Raw genomic sequence first — 17,082 nt, 5'->3', positions numbered from 1 at the left:
TGTGGCGGGCCGAGGCAGAGAGAGGCTCTTGTTCACATTCACAGCAGCCAGCGTCTGAATAAATAAAAGTATCTGGTGTTGCTGATCCGTGTTGAGTTCAGTGAGGGAGGCTCTTGTTTCTTTCATCTCTCTCTCTCGTACTGCTCCGTATCCTCTCTCGCTCTCTCCTCTCCCTCTGCCTTTCCTTTCCAAGTGTATCTTCTTCTCCTTAGTGTCATTTCCCCTCCTTCTGGGTCTCTATCGCTTTCTCCCTCTGTCTCTATCTCTCGCTCTCTTTCTCTGTGACCGCGGGTTTATCAATAATTCAGCATATGGATCTGGAGTAAGCAGACAGGCGATGTGTTGGAGACAGGCCAAGACACGCAGACGCAGGCCCGGCGTCTGTGGCCGTGCAGCTGAGCACTGCTAAGCCACGGCAGGCTAACGGCACCAAGACGCTGGCCTCGCTCTGAGTCAGCGAGCTGAAGGCAGGCATGAGGTTTGTTTCTGTGATTTGGCAGCTGCGGTGTTTGGAGGGTTATTTTGGTTCTGAAGTGCAGATGGCAACAGTAAAACATGGACACCGTGTCTCTGACATCACCCGTACTGTTTGGATCTGGATTCACTCACTCCATCACTTTTGTCAGTGACTGGTGCCAGAAGATTGGAACAAACAAGCCTTCACTGAAACAACCAGTGGGATAGTTTCACCTGCCGTACGAGCCCCAAAACACGAGTGATCAGTACACGAATGAACAAGTCTTTCAGAGCGCGTATTAGCAGCAAGGGGGCGGCTTTTATGTAATTGTTTTCAGTGAGATTGAAGCGTTCTGCTCACGTTTTTGCAGGAGAACCCAAATCACTTGAGTTTAAAAGACTTACACTTCTCTAGCTTCACAGCAAAATAACGGCTGAGGACGGGTGATTCAGTGGTCACCTAGTAGCAAGAATAACAAAAAAGCAGCAGCTGGCAAGGCTCAATCTGTTCAGTGCATCTTTATCACAAAAGAAGATAAATCAGTCGCTGTCCGCGTTGTTACTCCCCTCACTGGTGAATGAAAGTGCTGAGGTTAGAGTTAGGATAGAAACGTTATAGTCCACAATCTGGTCTGGTCTTTGGCTTCACCACAATCAACCTCATCTCATCTTGTCTCATCTTCAACTGCTTATCCTGGGTCGGGTTGCGGGGGCAGAAGCTCTAGCAGGGGACCCCAAACTTCCCTTTCCCGGGCCACATTAACCAGCTCTAACTGGGGGATCCTGAGGCGTTCCCAGGCCAGTGTGGAGATCTAATCTCTCCACCTGGTCCTGGGTCTTCCCCGAGGCCTCCTCCCAGCTGGACGTGCCTGGAACACCTCCCTAGGGAGGCGCCCAGGGTTCATCCTTACCAGATGATCCTGAACCACCTCAACTGGCTCCTTTCAACGCAAAGGAGCAGCGGCTCTACTCCGAGTTCCTCACGGATGCTGAACTTCTCCCCCTCTCTCTAAGGGAGACTCCAGACCCCCTCCTGAGAAAACCCAATTCGGCCGCTTGTACCCGCGACCTGGTTCTTTGGGTCCTGACCCAACTTTCATGACCACAGGTGAGGGTAGGAACCAAGATTGACCGGTAGATCCAGAGCTTTGCCTTCCTCAGCTCTCTTATCGTCACAACGGTGCGGTAGAGCGACTGCAGCTCCGCCCCCGCTGCTCCGATTCTCCGGCCAAACTCACGCTCCATCGTCCCCTCACTCGTGAACATGATCCCGAGGTACTTGAACTCCTTCACTTGGGGTAAGGACTCATTCCCTACCTGGAGTAAGCAAGCTAACAATCAACCTGATGAATGATAATGATAAGATGGTGCCAAACCATGTTTTATATATTACAAAATGCATATATGTGCTTCTTATCTTAGTAGTAGACTCCAATAGATTCTGATCCAGAGGCTTTTCTACGGTGCACATTTCCTGGTAATCTGAGCTGGTAATTGCCGCCTGAACTAAGTTTATACACACCAGCTCAAGCCTTCATTATGTGGCTCCTCACACTGTGTAAACACAAGGATGAGAAACTGCTTGAGTGATATTACAGCGAGAATCCTGGATGATCGGAGACAAAACTGACTGTGTAAACACGGCTCCTCACTAAAGCAACGGCTCTCAAATTAACAGTTACACAATACGAATGTTACAGAGCGGGAAAGTAAATGAGGAGAAACCAGGCAACACCAGGCTTCACAGATGTTACAGTGAACTTCAAATTCACAAATATTAGCTGCTTTATCAACAATCAGTGTAAGCAGCGGTTGCTCCGGTACTACAAATTTATGTTTCCCTTATTTAATACATTTTAATGTGACAGAAATACTTTATTGCATATCATATACAGGTATAAATACTGTACAGAGCTGGAACACAAGCCTATGCTGGGTAGTTGGAGTCAAATATTTATCTTTTTGAACAACAAAGACACTTATCAAATGCATGCCTGTGGTTTACTTCTGTTTATTTGGGGCTTTGTGGAACAGGACAACCCTCATATACAGCCGGATACACACTGTAGGAGAGCGAGCATTGCCCGACCAACCGCTCCAACCGGCCGTCAAGGTTCAGATGAGTTTCTGACATGTTAGTAATATTGGTCAGCCGTCGCCAGGGTCTCGAGTCGATTCCCCCGCGGTCAGTGCACAGAGTGGCGAACAGAGCGTCTGAAAGGGTCTTCTTGGTGCAGCGTATGCCAGCTCTGCACCACTTTGGCCCCTGTTGAACCTTAACCCAGCTGCCTCATGCATGCACCTCGCTCTGTATTCCCACAGCTGTGTCGCAGGGCAGCTGAGTGGAACGAGCTGGGGCTGGCCTGGTGGGCGAGAGTGAAGTGCAAACAGCAAATCACACCCGTGGGAGTCACACCACCACCAACACCAACACCACACAACATGGACACACACGGATTGATAAAGATGATAGAAGAAACTCTGGATTTCACTTGTGAGAGGAGATGTCTCCACGGAAACAACAACACACGCACGCTCGCAGGCACAGGCATTCGCCACAAACGCGTGCGCACACACACACACACACACAAACACACACACACAAACACACACAAGCACACAAGCGCACTCTGGCTACTCTGCATTTTCAGCCTCCCCTGAGGTTTGGATAACTAGTAGTTACCATAGCTACCGAGGCAACAAGCTGCATTTGTTTGCTTTCTACCAACGCATAAAGGACTTAAAAGTAGCAGCAGGCCAATTCACACTTACGAGCAGAGCTACAGGCTGGTCGCTGCTCTTAATGCTCTATTCCTTTCTTTACCCAGAGCATGAAATTAATTATGTGCTGCTGGAGCATCGCAGAACAGGATGAGACAGAACCAAACATGAGAGATCAGAGGTAATTAGAAAGAACAGCGATGTGACAGTACTACCAAGGAAGAGCTGGTTGGTCGGCCAAGCTTCAACTAAATCTGTGTTAGGAAATCTGAGGTGACTGCATTAAAGAGCGGGTGGAAGAGAAGGTTTTAGCAGCTGCTGGCAAAGCCTTGGCAAAGAGCTGGAGAGATGAGGTTTCACTTACTGGGCAGGTTTCAGAAAAAAAAAAAACAAGCTAAAAATGTTTTAGGAACGGCACTTTCACGACCTGGAGCCGGATTCAAGAGACGTTTAAAAGACACACAAAGAAGAAAACAAACGCCAAAACACGAGCAACTAAAGGTGCAAGAAAACATTGATACATTTGAGTATCGGGATGCGGTGTTTTGTGATACTGTATCGATTTTTAATTAATCCTCTAAGACCCGTGGGACTGCCGGCAATCTGGGCCAACGTTACTGTCTTTAAGGGCGCACTCACACTGCCGTTCTGTCCCGGGCCAAAACCGGTTCTTCAGCTAAAGCCTAGTACCTTTAAGCAGTGTGAGTGCACCCGTTCCGCGCATAACAGCCGACAGCGGGCCGCCCACGGCCAGCTTGAAAGAGGTGGGCTTTAGCGGAGCTGTTTGCACATGTACGAGCACGGGCGCGCGCACGTGTACGAGCACGAGCACGATGCCTACAGCGGTTCTGACGTCATTTTATGTGCGCCTGTTCGGACATATAAAAAAGAAGGAGGGACCATGCACGGACATTTCAAACAATGGCGGTGAAAGGTTCACGTTGGTGTGATGTGGAGGTGGAGTGTTTACTGCAGATTTGGTCGATGAAAAGATTCAAAAACAGTCGACAAAAACTCAGAGGTCTATGGAAAGATTTGTAAACAAAGCGACGCAGGTGCGGAAGTACAGTGTGAGTGCGCCTTAAGAGGCTGTAACAGGTTCTGATTTAAAGGTAGAGTGGAGCAGATCCAAGAAATACATCGGTACCAAACGTGTCGTGCTAGCTTGTCTGGAAGGAAGCTTTATAACGCTCCATAGTTAGGCTAAATTCTGGCGAGGGAAAAACTGTCATGTCCATTTTCTGACCTCAGCCTATCTGAATGAAAATGTGTTCTCTGGGTCCCCACGAGTCTCCCCTTTAAAGACATGCCCACTTTATGATCATGACTATTGTAATATTTGTGCATACTGGGGTCCCTAAACAGTGTTGAAGGTCATAAACTGGGTCTGACTCCAGCCCCCACCACAGCGACTTCCTGGTTGATCCAATCAGGAAGTGCCAAAAACTGCAGTTCTCAGAGTGTCCACTAGGTAAACTTCAGCCAGATGGACGTATCTCCCTCCCCCCAACGTCGCATACATGCCCTTTTTTGGTCAGAGTAAATAGGGCAGAGTCAACTCCCCGTAGGTCGAGGACGATTGGATCAAGTTGAGAGAACGGACCTCGACGGAGACACATCCATTTTTCATACAGTCTATGGTCTGACTGTAAAGATGAGACTCTCGTGGGTTCAATGAGCCCAGTTGTCTTCATGTGTGATGATGTTCGTCCCCAAAGGAGACATTCATTATAGAGAGAGCGTTGTTTGAAACTTGACCTTGATCGCCTTGCTCACAATATATTGAATCCTAACCCCTGTATCATGCTACGTCTCATATCCTCAGATTCTTGCAGGTGCACAGCCTTACTGGCAGCTATTGGTTAAAGTAACAATTCAGACAGATTTTACTTTTCAACACACTGTCCGTTGTACAGATGCTGCGGTTAGTCGATTAACCAATTAGTCAGTTTATCCCCAACTATTTTGGTAATCAATTAATTGTCATTTTAATGAAAAAAACTCTGCGTTCAGCTTCTTGAATGTGAATATTTTCTGGTTTCTTTCCTCCTCGGTTACAGGAAACTGAATATCTTTGCGTTTTGGACAAAACAAGACACTTGACGACGTCATCTTGGGCTTTTTTCCACCATTTTCTGAAATCCTATGGACCCGAACAAATAATCTACAGATTTAATTAAAAAAGGCATTAATTGTCAGTTGCAGCCCAGGATGAAATAAATGAGTATGTGTAATAATGAGGTGGATAAATATCAACTGACCCTGCAGCTCAGGCAACGCTGTCATCAGCCTACATCACAAACTCTCTTGCTGATCTCTATTGCGCCCATTATGTCGCTGAACTGTGCTTCTGTTGAATGTCAGTGGTTGTAATGAGTCGGTGAGTCAGATCTATTACAGCATGTATTGTCCTCCCGGCCAATTAGAGAGCAGAGTCAATCTCAAGTGCAGTCGGAGAGTGTGTGTGTGTGATGACGCAGGACGACGTGCCCCGCGGTGACCTTGCATGGATGTAACGTCAGTATGGATGCCTTATGGTGATGTGTGTGTGTGTGTAGGAGTGTGTGGAGGAGTGCTAGTATAGTAAATGGTTAGCTCAATCTCAGCTGAGTCACTGCTGGATCACCGGTTTCCATGAAGATAGAAACAGACACATATATCACTACTCTTCTGCAGCACAAATGGGCCATAATGCAGTATATCTGTGGTGAGTCCATAAGGGCTGTCAACACGTGGTTGACACTTCTACAAGCAACCAAAAGCAAAAAAAACAGCACATTATTGATAACCTGATAGTCAGCATGGATTGAAATTTTGTTTCACATCCCTCTTCAGCCTGCAGATGTCTATAATACCATCGTTTTGTAGTTTTACTCTTATGTGCTAATAAAAGAAAGGTCACCCATAGGTTTCTAAAGAGCAAAAATGAAGCTCAAAGACTCCCAGTGTCTCCGGCGGTCACCATCTTCAAAGATGAGCAAAGAGGTGGAGCGTGGACAGAGCCGAATGAAGCCTACAGTCTCCTTGATTGGCATACATCTGTCACTCAAAGCAGCCTCGCACTTCACAATGAAGAACTTTAAGCCTTAATATAATTTAAACGCATGAGTCGTATAAACATTCACCCCCTCTACAGTTGTCATAAATGAGGAAATGAACTACATAAACCAAAACCCGTTTTTTGTAGCCGGCTGTGACCATGTTTGTTCTGTACAGTTGGACCTTTTTAACATGGAGGTCTATGGGGACTCACTTCTGGAGCCAGAGCGGTAATTGTCATTAGGTGCGTTTTCACTACGGTCGAATACCCGGAACAAGGCGGGTCTATCTCGCCGAAACGCCCCTAACTTGCATGTGAGTCGCTCGAATTGCGGCCGTTTTTTTGGACCTGTGGGAGAGCAGGTCTCTAACCCCTGAGGGAATCCTGGTCCCTGATTGGATATAACGCCATGTGGGATGTGAGGTAGTACTTGATGCCCCAACAACGCACCATTTTCAAAAAGCCGGCAAAGTAGTAGCGAGTACATACCAATCATTTTATCAAGAAGATGAAGACGGAGCAGCAGAAGAAAACATCAACGAGAAGACGATGGGTGGGCCGACGATAGGTGGGCCTACGATAGGTGGACCGACGATAGGTGGACCGACGATAGGTGGGCCTACGATAGGTGGACCGACGATAGGTGGGCCAACGATAGGTGGGCCAACGATAGGTGGACCGAAGATAGGTGGACCGAAGATAGGTGGACCGATGATGGGTAGACCGAAGATAGGTAGACCGAAGATAGGTGGACCGACGATAGGTGGACCGAAGATAGGTGGACCGATGATGGGTGGGCCGACGATAGGTGGACCGACGATAGGTGGACCGAAGATGGGTGGGCCGACGATGGGTGGACCGAAGATAGGTGGACCGTTGATGGGTGGGCCGACGATAGGTGGACCGACGATAGGTGGATCGACGATAGGTGGACGGACGATAGGTGGACCGGTGATAGGTGGACTGACCATAGGTGGACTGACGATAGGTGGACCGACGATGGGTGGGCCGACGATGGGTGGGCCGACGATAGGTGGGCCGACGATGGGTGGGCCGACGATAGGTGGACCGACGATAGGTGGACCGACGATAGGTGGACCGACGATAGGTGGACCGGTGATAGGTGGACCGACGATAGGTGGACCGACGATAGGTGGACCGACGATAGATGGACCTACGATAGGTGGACCTACGATAGGTGGACGGACGATAGGTGGACCGGTGATAGGTGGACCGGTGATAGGTGGACCGACGATAGGTGGACCTACGATAGGTGGACCGACGATAGGTGGACCGACGATAGGTGGACCTACGATAGGTGGACCGACGATAGGTGGACCGACGATAGGTGGACCTACGATAGGTGGACCGACGATAGGTGGACCGACGATAGGTGGACCGGTGATAGGTGGACCGACGATAGGTGGACCTACGATAGGTGGACCTACGATAGGTGGACGGACGATAGGTGGACCGACGATAGGTGGACCGACGATAGGTGGACCAACGATAGGTGGACCTACGATAGGTGGACCTACGATAGGTGGACGGACGATAGGTGGACCGGTGATAGGTGGACTGACCATAGGTGGACTGACGATAGTTTGGCCGACGATAGGTGGACCGACGAAGAGGTACGGGCCATCTTGGTGTTCTGAGGCCAGGAAAGTGTACAAAAGGACTTTGAATCCCCTCGTTGTAATGATTAGATATTCCTGGAAATCTTGGCGCATTTGGACGCGTTAAGGTTCCATAATACAGCAGTCCAATGATGCGAAAAACTGAAGAAGCTGAAACAGGTCTACAAAACAATAAAGGACCACAACAACAGCAGTGGAGCAGGCAGAGAGGAGAACACATGGTACACGCTGTTGGGTAGCATACTGGGCCACAGGCCAGCATATTCAGCCAACACGTCGACCAAAGATCCTACGACGAGGAGAACAGCTGTGTGCCGACTCTACGTTTGCCCAGCTCGACGACCCCGACTCCCCCCCGTCTTTCTGGGCTTCTCTCTAAATCCAAAGTTTCTGTACTCCAAAGAAAATCCAAGAAGGAAACAAGGCTGATGCGGTTTATTCTCCGCATATAATCCACATTGAACAAAAATTGAAACGTTTGAAGCAAAAACCCTGAGTGTGGGGTCTGTCACCTCAAACTAGTTGACAGAAAAAATGACTTTCTTATGCCGACAGGTGCCCACATTAGATAAGATATTTCTTTATTAGTCCCACAAAGGGGAAATGTCCTTTCTACAGCAGCAAAGTGCTGTAGATGGCAGACATAGAGAAGCATCAATAAGAAACAATAAATCATAATAAGCAATATAAACAAGGCAATATAGAAAAAAATTAACAATATAAACACAGTGAAATATAAAAAATAATAACAAAAGTTTCAGTATATCAAATATTTATTAATTTACAACAGTTCACAACGATAAGCTCTGCTTTATGGCATTTGTTATCAATTTGTGGTAGCAGAACAAAATAGGAGCATAATAAACCTTATCTACTGAATAGGCCTTACATTAAGATAAAAACTAAATAGCAGTTATGATTAATCATTATAAATTAAAGAGAAAATAGATATTAACTATTAGGTACAAAATGCAAACATAAGCCTCATGTTCTCTTTGGTTACCGTCACCACAATATAAACCAAAGCAGCTGTAGAAGTCTAAACTCTTGCCACCAGGCAAAAAAAACACCTAAAACAAATAGCAGACAGAGAGTTTTCATGGTGAATAATGTTACAAACCAACATGGGGACTCTGAGGGGGTCTCTGAGCTCTGCTGGGTTTGGCTTGGTCTCACAGGCGGCTATATTTACCCTGAAATGTGAGCGGATAAGAGACTGCTGATGTCTGTGAGGGCCACTCCGACGCCTCTGCCCTCCCCTTTTTCTGCCCGTTACGACTAAACGCCGAGCTGGTTCGTATTAAAGCTGGACTTGGCTATTCCGACAAGCCATAGTTGGACCTTTTCCAGCCTCCCCATAGTTACTGGGTAGACGCCATTCAACACTTCAATCTTCCCCCTCAGCCAAGTCCAGTGCGTGTCAGTACAGTAGCTGTATAGAAAGGCAGTGCTCACGCCGGTTCCCATTGACTGCTGGTGAAACTTTTAGAAATAACGGCGTGTTTTCCTGACAGTTTCTTTGCAAAACAATGACGTCAAACTCTCGTGTCTACGCTGCTGGACACTTACAACAAGGAGGATTCACGGTGCAGAGGAAGAAACAGTCCAAAGTGTGACATTTTAATAGCAGAAAACCTGAATATCTCATCTACTCTGTGTTAAAACTCAGATAATTGATCAGTAAGGGAATCTAAAAGAATCTGAACAGTAAGCAGAAGCAATACTAGTATTGCTTTCAATAAAAATATCAATTCTTATCCCTGATCTAGAGCCAGATATGAAGAAAAAATGGAAATAATCTAGAGGCACAGCTCTGGCACACACTGGAACACCTGCAAACGTGCCAAATAAAACCACAAAATTAAAAATAAAACTGTGTAAAACACCGACTATAACACCTCTGTCACCTTTCATCTTCCATCCTGGAGCGTTTCTTTGTTAAACTCTCAAAAACAAGGACGCTCACGCATTCAGAGGTTGTGTTTCATAATCAACAGCAAAGAAATTCTCACTTATAACTTATTAAAAAGTTTCTACGATATGAAAAAAGAGAGGAGCAGCATTTATCATGAGCACGATGTATTGGTGACTCACGTGAGAGACGTAAAAGCAGCGGTGACTGATGCTCTGGTCTCTGCAGCTGACGGCCATAACTCTTCATTCGTTGAGCTAATCATTTGGTCAATTAGACACATTTATGATGTGAAACACCGACCGCAAAACCTCTGCCACAGCAGCGGGTGATGCTGAGAGAGGCGTTAGACACACACAAGTGCATTTATCACACTGCTGGTTGAAGCACTGAGTCACACTGGTGGAACAACTTCACTTTCAAACACACCGTTGGCACCAGTTGGAAAATTCAGTGACTTCCTGGTTGATCCAACCAGGAAGTGCCAAAAACATCAGTTCTCCGAGTGTCCACTAGGGGCAAGTTTCATAATAGAGCAGTTTCTCATTGAGCCCCATGTTAAACAGGCCGTTTACACAGCATCATTAAACCTGTTTAAAACATTATAGTCTGTATGTTTAGGTCTGTATGTTATATCTCCATGACAACACTGAGGGGGGTGAATTTTTTTGTACCAGGCTAGTTTTTATTTTATTGGAGGTTAAAGTTTATGAATAATTAGGGGCGTGGCCTCTTGAGTGACAGCTAGCCTCTGGCCCTCACTTCTCCTCGGAGGTAAACGTCAGCCAGATGGACGTACGCCCCTCCCCCCCAACGTCACATACATGCCCTTTTTTGGTCAGAGGAAATGAGGCGGAGTCAAAAACAAGATGGAGACTCCCGTAGGCGAGGACGATTGAATCAAGATGAGAGAACGGACCCATGCGGAGAGGCTACGTCCATGTTTATACCGTCTATGAATGCAACACAATCATCTACGTTACACCACGTACGAATGGGACAACTGCAAGGAAACAATGTGCAATAATGTGTCACACACACACACACACACACACACACACACACACACACACACACACACACACACACACACACACACACACACACACACACACACACACACACACACACACACACACACACACACACACACACACACACACACACACACACACACACACACACACACACACACACACACACACACACACATACAAATACACATTTCTATCTAAAAAACAATCGTACACACATTATTTTTAGTGTTTCAAGCTGTTTTAAGCATAACCAGCATGTTATATGTAAAACTGTCATGTACAGGATGAAAAAGATGGTTATTCACGTTCGTTGTGTCACCCGTGCACTTTCACTTATATATCCTCAATAAGCTAATGCGTTGTTCTAAAACTCCAGTTGGTCCAGAACTCTGCGGTGAGGCTTTTAACCAAAAACTCAACACAGAACAAACATTACAGCAGTTCAAACTTGTCTCCAGCGACTCCCTGTCACTTTACGGATTTTAAAATGTTCTTTTAGACGCGGCCAGGCAGCTCTGTACTTAAAGGAACAGTCGTGCAGCTTCAGATCATCAGTGGATTGTGCTTGTTCGCATCTCAAAGTGCCTCAGAGAAGCTAAATCAGTGCACGCCTTTAAAAAGCACCTTGAATGATTTGTTTTGTTCACGTTACCATCACTGTATTATATAACGGATGCATTGCGTGGCAGTTTTGGTGTTTAACGCATACATGGATATGAGTTCTGACTAATACTGCCATTATTTAAAGCTTTTAACGGTGTAAAAGCTGTGATTTTAATGCCACATGTGCGTCGTAGATGAAATGTCTGCATGGCATTAAAGCTGTAAATAGAAAGTTTAGTCATTTCTGTGAGTCATTGGTCACACTGAACTGATTTTTCTAACTTTACTCATAAAGGGACCGGCCTCATTTGGCTGTGACGCATCTGTGTGTGTGTGTGTGTGTGTGTGTGTGAAGTAGTTACCTGCCGTGTTTGTAGCGGCGTGTGTCAGTCCCCGCAGTCTGCGATGGCTCTTGGGCAGTTCATCCTACTGTGGCTACCCCCACAGTGTACACATACACGCACATACACACACAAACACACACACACACACACAGTCTTACTGACACTGGTCACTCCTGTGGAAACACACAGACATGTTACATGACAAACCATCTCAACACAAAGAACAGGAGACAAGCAACGTTAATAATGCTTCATCTTTCTCTGTTGTCCGGGGGAATTTAGATGTGATCTGAAATGCAATATCACTAAATACGCAGTCAAACGCTGCCAACAGACGATCTAGCGGGACAGAAAATCCCTGCCGGAGGATATTGAACGCTGCGCGTGAGAAATATCCGATTTCCTGTGGGTCTACGAATTGACAAAGACAGCAAAATTCATCATCTCCATCTGTTTTGGGCGGTTTCTCTCAGAAAACGTTGGGACTTTACAGAACACGCGGTGGCCAGAGGTCAACGCATTCTCTGGATTTCACATCCAACCATTAAAGATCGACGGTTTATCCTTCAGCTCGTATCATCAAATCCGGAGAAGTTGCTCAATTATAAAGCTCAGGTGATGAGAAAGTCGATGGGTTGACTCCATCTTGCACAGGTTCGTTATGTGGCTCTTCCAGCACATACCCGGTATTCTTGGATTTACACCGTTCAGTGCAAACTCCACGCGTATCCGCTGGTGGCACGGCTTACGCTCAAGAGTTACCGCGAGTTCTTCTTCATGCTAGGAAAATCCAGAACCTTCTGAAATGTTACCCCCGTCCCTTACAGCTGAGCAAACAGCCCACACAGTGTGCGTTCGGCTGACAAACAGGTACCGAAAAAGGAAGAGAAGGGAGGAAGAGTTTGTAAAGAGGCTCACCCTTGTTGTTCAGAGCGGCCAGGCCGACACACGGAGAGCACTGGGGTGCAACTTGGGAGGCTGTGGCCCCAGAGTGTGAGAGGATAGTATGAGCACAGTGATCCAGAATGCCGCGGATCGAGTTACAGGGCCGGTAAATATAGCAGACGCCTATGACCTCCGCAGGTCTCTCGACACGCAGTGGCATTCCAGTTTGCTCTTAAAGGACTAGCGTTAAGGCCGGCCGGGTGAGCGTCTCGTCCACGGCGCCGCGCTTTATCCCGCAAAGTGACAGAAATTGAAATCTGACGTGACCAAAGTACCGCAAAACAATAGGCACAGATACTGTAAACCAGGTTTAATCGATATATATCGATTTAAAGTGAAATTTAAAGTGAAATTCCTGAGAAAATGTCCCTTTATATCACTTTATACATCACTGCATCACTTTATTGTAACTTAACTAACACTGTTATCACTTGTCGCTCCTTATCACTTATTTAGTTTGTACTTGTTAGCACTGTCGCCTAACAGCGAGAGGGTTCCTGGTTCGAATCCCTGCTGGGGCCCTTCTGTGTGGAGTTTGCATGTTCTCCCCGTGTCTGCGTGGGTTTTCTCCGGGTTCTCCGGTTTCCTCCCACAGTCCAAAGACGTGCAGGTGTTCGGTTCATTGATGACTCTAAATCACCCGTAGGTGTGAATGGTTGTCTGTCTCTGTTCGTCTCTATGTGTCCTGTGATAGACTGGCGTCCTGTCCAGGGTGGACCCCGCCTCACGCCGATGTCAGCTGGGATCGGCTCCAGCACCCCGTGACCCCGACAGGGACAAGAGGTTGAAGATGAATGAATGAATGAAACTGCATGCTGTGTATTGTTGTATATTGTATAAACCTGCGTTTAACCACAATGTCTGTTGCACTCTGTCACACTAGTTATTGTTTGATTTATTTTACGTTAGCTTTACTTGATTTGATTTATGTTTCTATGCTTATTGTCACTCTGATCCTTTCCCACCTTCGTATTGAAACTGTTGCACAATCATTACCCTCGGGATAAATAAAGTTTCTTGAATTTCATCCCATGTTTTTTTTTTTTTTTTGATACTTGCACTCTTCAAATAAGCCTTGGAGACAGTTTTTTTTCATGTCACAACTATTAACGGAGAAATCCTGCAGAGTCGCAAGCAGATCTTGGTGGTAGGAGTTATTTCAATATTCAGTATTTTGCATCTTTTTGTGGTGGTTTTGCATCTATTTTTAGTCATTTTGCATCTTTTTGTGGTGATTTTGCATCTATTTTTAGTCATTTTGCATCATTTTGTGCTGGTTTTGCATCTATTTTTAGTCATTTTGCATCATTTTGTGGTGGTTTTGCATCTATTTTTAGTCATTTTGCATCTTTTTGTGGTGGTTTTGCATCTAGGGAAATTATTGTGCGACAGCTTCAATACAAAGATGGGAAAGGATCAGAGTGACAATAAGCATAAAAACATAAATCAAATCAAACTATTAAAAGGAGAACTTTGAATATAGTTAACTTTTATTTATATAAAATAGATGCAAAACTAATGTATGAAACACATGCATGGTCACTGAGGTGCCAGATGGAGTGTTTTCTACCTTATCCTGACCACACGTTTTTATAAAATAGATGCAAAAGTGATGTATGACACACACCCATGTTCCCTCAGGTACCAGATGGAGTATTTTCTACCTTATCCTGACCACACGTTTATATAAAATAGATGCAAAAGTGATGTATGAAACACATGCATGGTCACTCAGGTACCAGATGGAGTATTTTCTACCTTATCCTGACCACATATATATATATATATATCTATATAATATAAATGCAAAACTGATGAAAACACATGCATTATCCCTCAGGTACCAAATGGAGTATATTCTACCTTATCCTGACCACACGTTTATATAACATAGATGCAAAAGTGATGTATGAAACACATACATGGTCCCTCAGGTACCAGATGGAGTAGTTTCTACCTTATCCTGACCACACGTTTATATGAAATAGATGCAAAAGTGAAGTATGAAACACATGCATGGTCACTCAGGTGCCAGATGGAGTTTTTTCTACCTTATCCTGACCACACGTTTATATACAATAGATGCTAAAGTGAAATATGAAACACATGCATGGTCCCTCAGGTACCAGATGGAGTATTTTCTACCTTATCCTGACCACACGTTTAAATAAAATAGATGCAAAAGTGAGGTATGAACCACATGCATGGTCCCTCAGGTACCAGATGGAGTATTTTCTACCTTATCCGGACCACACGTTTAAATAAAATAGATGCAAAAGTGATGTATGAAACACATGCATGGTCCCTCAGGTACCAGATGGAGTATTTTCTACCTTATCCGGACCACACGTTTAAATAAAATAGATGCAAAAGTGAGGTATGAACCACATGCATGGTCCCTCAGGTACCAGAGGGATGTATTTTCTACCTAATCCTGACCACATATATATACATATATCTATATAATATAAATGCAAAACTGATGAAAACACATGCATTATCCCTCAGGTACCAAATGGAGTATATTCTACCTTATCCTGACCACACGTTTATATAACATAGATGCAAAAGTGATGTATGAAACACATACATGGTCCCTCAGGTACCAGATGGAGTATTTTCTACCTTATCCTGACCACACGTTTATATGAAATAGATGCAAAAGTGATGTATTACACATGCATGGTCACTCAGGTGCCAGAGGGATGTATTTTTTACCTTATCCTGACCACATATATAAACATATATCTATATAATATAAATGCAAAAGTGATGAAAACACATGCATGGTCCCTCAGGTACCAGATGTAGTAGTTTCTACCTTATCCTGACCACATATATAAACATATATCTATATAATATAAATGGAAAAGTGATGAAAACACACCCATGGTCCCTCAGGTACCAGATGGAGTAGTTTCTACCTTATCCTGACCACACGTTTATATAAAATAGATGCAAAAGTAATGTATGAAACACATGCATGGTCACTCAGGTGCCAGATGGAGTATTTTCTACCTTATCCTGACCACACGTTTATATTAAATAGATGCAAAAGTAATGTATGAAGCACATGCATGGTCCCTCAGGTACCAGATGGAGTATTTTCTACCTTATCCTGACCACATATATATACATATATCTATATAATATAAATGCAAAAGTGATGAAAACACATGCATGGTCCCTCAGGTACCAGATGGAGTGTTTTCTACCTTATCCTGATCACACGTTTATATAAAATAGATGCAAAAGTGATGTATGAAACACATGCATGGTCCCTCAGGTACCAGATGGAGTATCTTCTACCTTATCCTGACCACACATTTATATTATATAAATGCAAAAGTGACGTATGAAACACATGCATGGTCACTCAGGTACCAGGTGGAGTATTTTCTACCTTATCCTGACCACACGTTTATGTAAAATAGATGCAAAAGTGATGATTGAAGCACATGCATTGTGACTCAGGTGCCAGATGGAGTATTTTCTTCCTTATCCTGACCACATATATATACATATAAATATATAATATAGATGCAAAAGTGATGAAAACACATGCATGGTCCCTCAGGTACCAGATGGAGTATTTTCTACCTTATCCTGACCCCATATATACATATATCTATATAAATAGATGCAAAAGTGAAGTATGAAACACATGCATGGTCCCCCAGGTACCAGATGGAGTATATTCTAGCACAGGAAACAGTTAATGCAAGGTGGATAATGGAAAAAGACAGACTGTGAGGGGTATTGCATTACATGACAGTAGGAGGAGGAGATGGGACGACACCAGAACAGGAGCCATACTTGATGCACTGCACTGCAGCCGTTTTGTACGTGGTTCTGAACAGACTGGTGTGAGGCAAACATGAAATGTATTAATATAAATGAGGGGTAATGATAACGTTATTGCACATGTGATTAGTAGATAACCACTCAAACAGCGTGAATGCACGGTAGTTTAAAGTGTAAATACTAGTTACCTGGATGTAACTCCAGTCCTGTGAGTGTGTGCGGAGCCCTCTAACGGCCGGGTCAAACACTCGTAAAAACTTGATAAATACACTAAATTAAAGATGTATTTAGAGGTTAAATTTCAAGCCGAATACTTAACTGACTCACTGTGACTCCTGAAATGTGTTAAATGTTTTAAATAAGTTAAAGGTTAATAGTGATAAACGCAAACAAACGCAGAATAACCCGTTCTGCAAATGGGGGTTTTGCGTAGCGTTCACTCACCTCACAGTTGGAGCTCATCCCGATCCAAACGGGCACCGAAACGCCCCCCAAAAAAGTATAAATGTCAGGTTTGTGTTTGTTTTTAGAGCATTACTGAAGTTCCTGTGATGTTGTCAGACCGGTGAAGACGCCGCCA

General features: G+C 44.8%; 1 protein-coding gene across 3 annotated transcripts in view; it reads right to left on the bottom strand.

Moving 5' to 3' along the window:
• The window catches only part of LOC310947057 (ubiquitin carboxyl-terminal hydrolase 2-like), a 60,801-nt gene extending 43,719 nt beyond the window's left edge, over positions 1-17,082 (bottom strand). For 2 of the 3 annotated variants that reach the window (XM_083913694.1, XM_083913696.1), the window contains exons 1-2: positions 12,672-12,769; positions 11,772-11,926 (exon numbers count right to left, since the gene is read on the bottom strand). The gene's annotated coding sequence lies outside the window, so the exon portion shown is untranslated. Of the gene's footprint in view, positions 1-11,771; positions 11,927-12,671; positions 12,770-16,946 lie in introns of those variants that run through there. The other variant, XM_083913695.1, reaches the window with a different exon arrangement.

The sequence above is a fragment of the Echiichthys vipera genome (genome assembly GCF_963691815.1).
Source record: "Echiichthys vipera genome assembly, chromosome: 5".
Classification (NCBI taxonomy): domain Eukaryota; kingdom Metazoa; phylum Chordata; class Actinopteri; order Perciformes; family Trachinidae; genus Echiichthys; species Echiichthys vipera.
The sequence above is the reverse complement of the archived record's forward strand: the minus strand, read 5'-3'. Positions and strand labels throughout refer to the sequence as shown.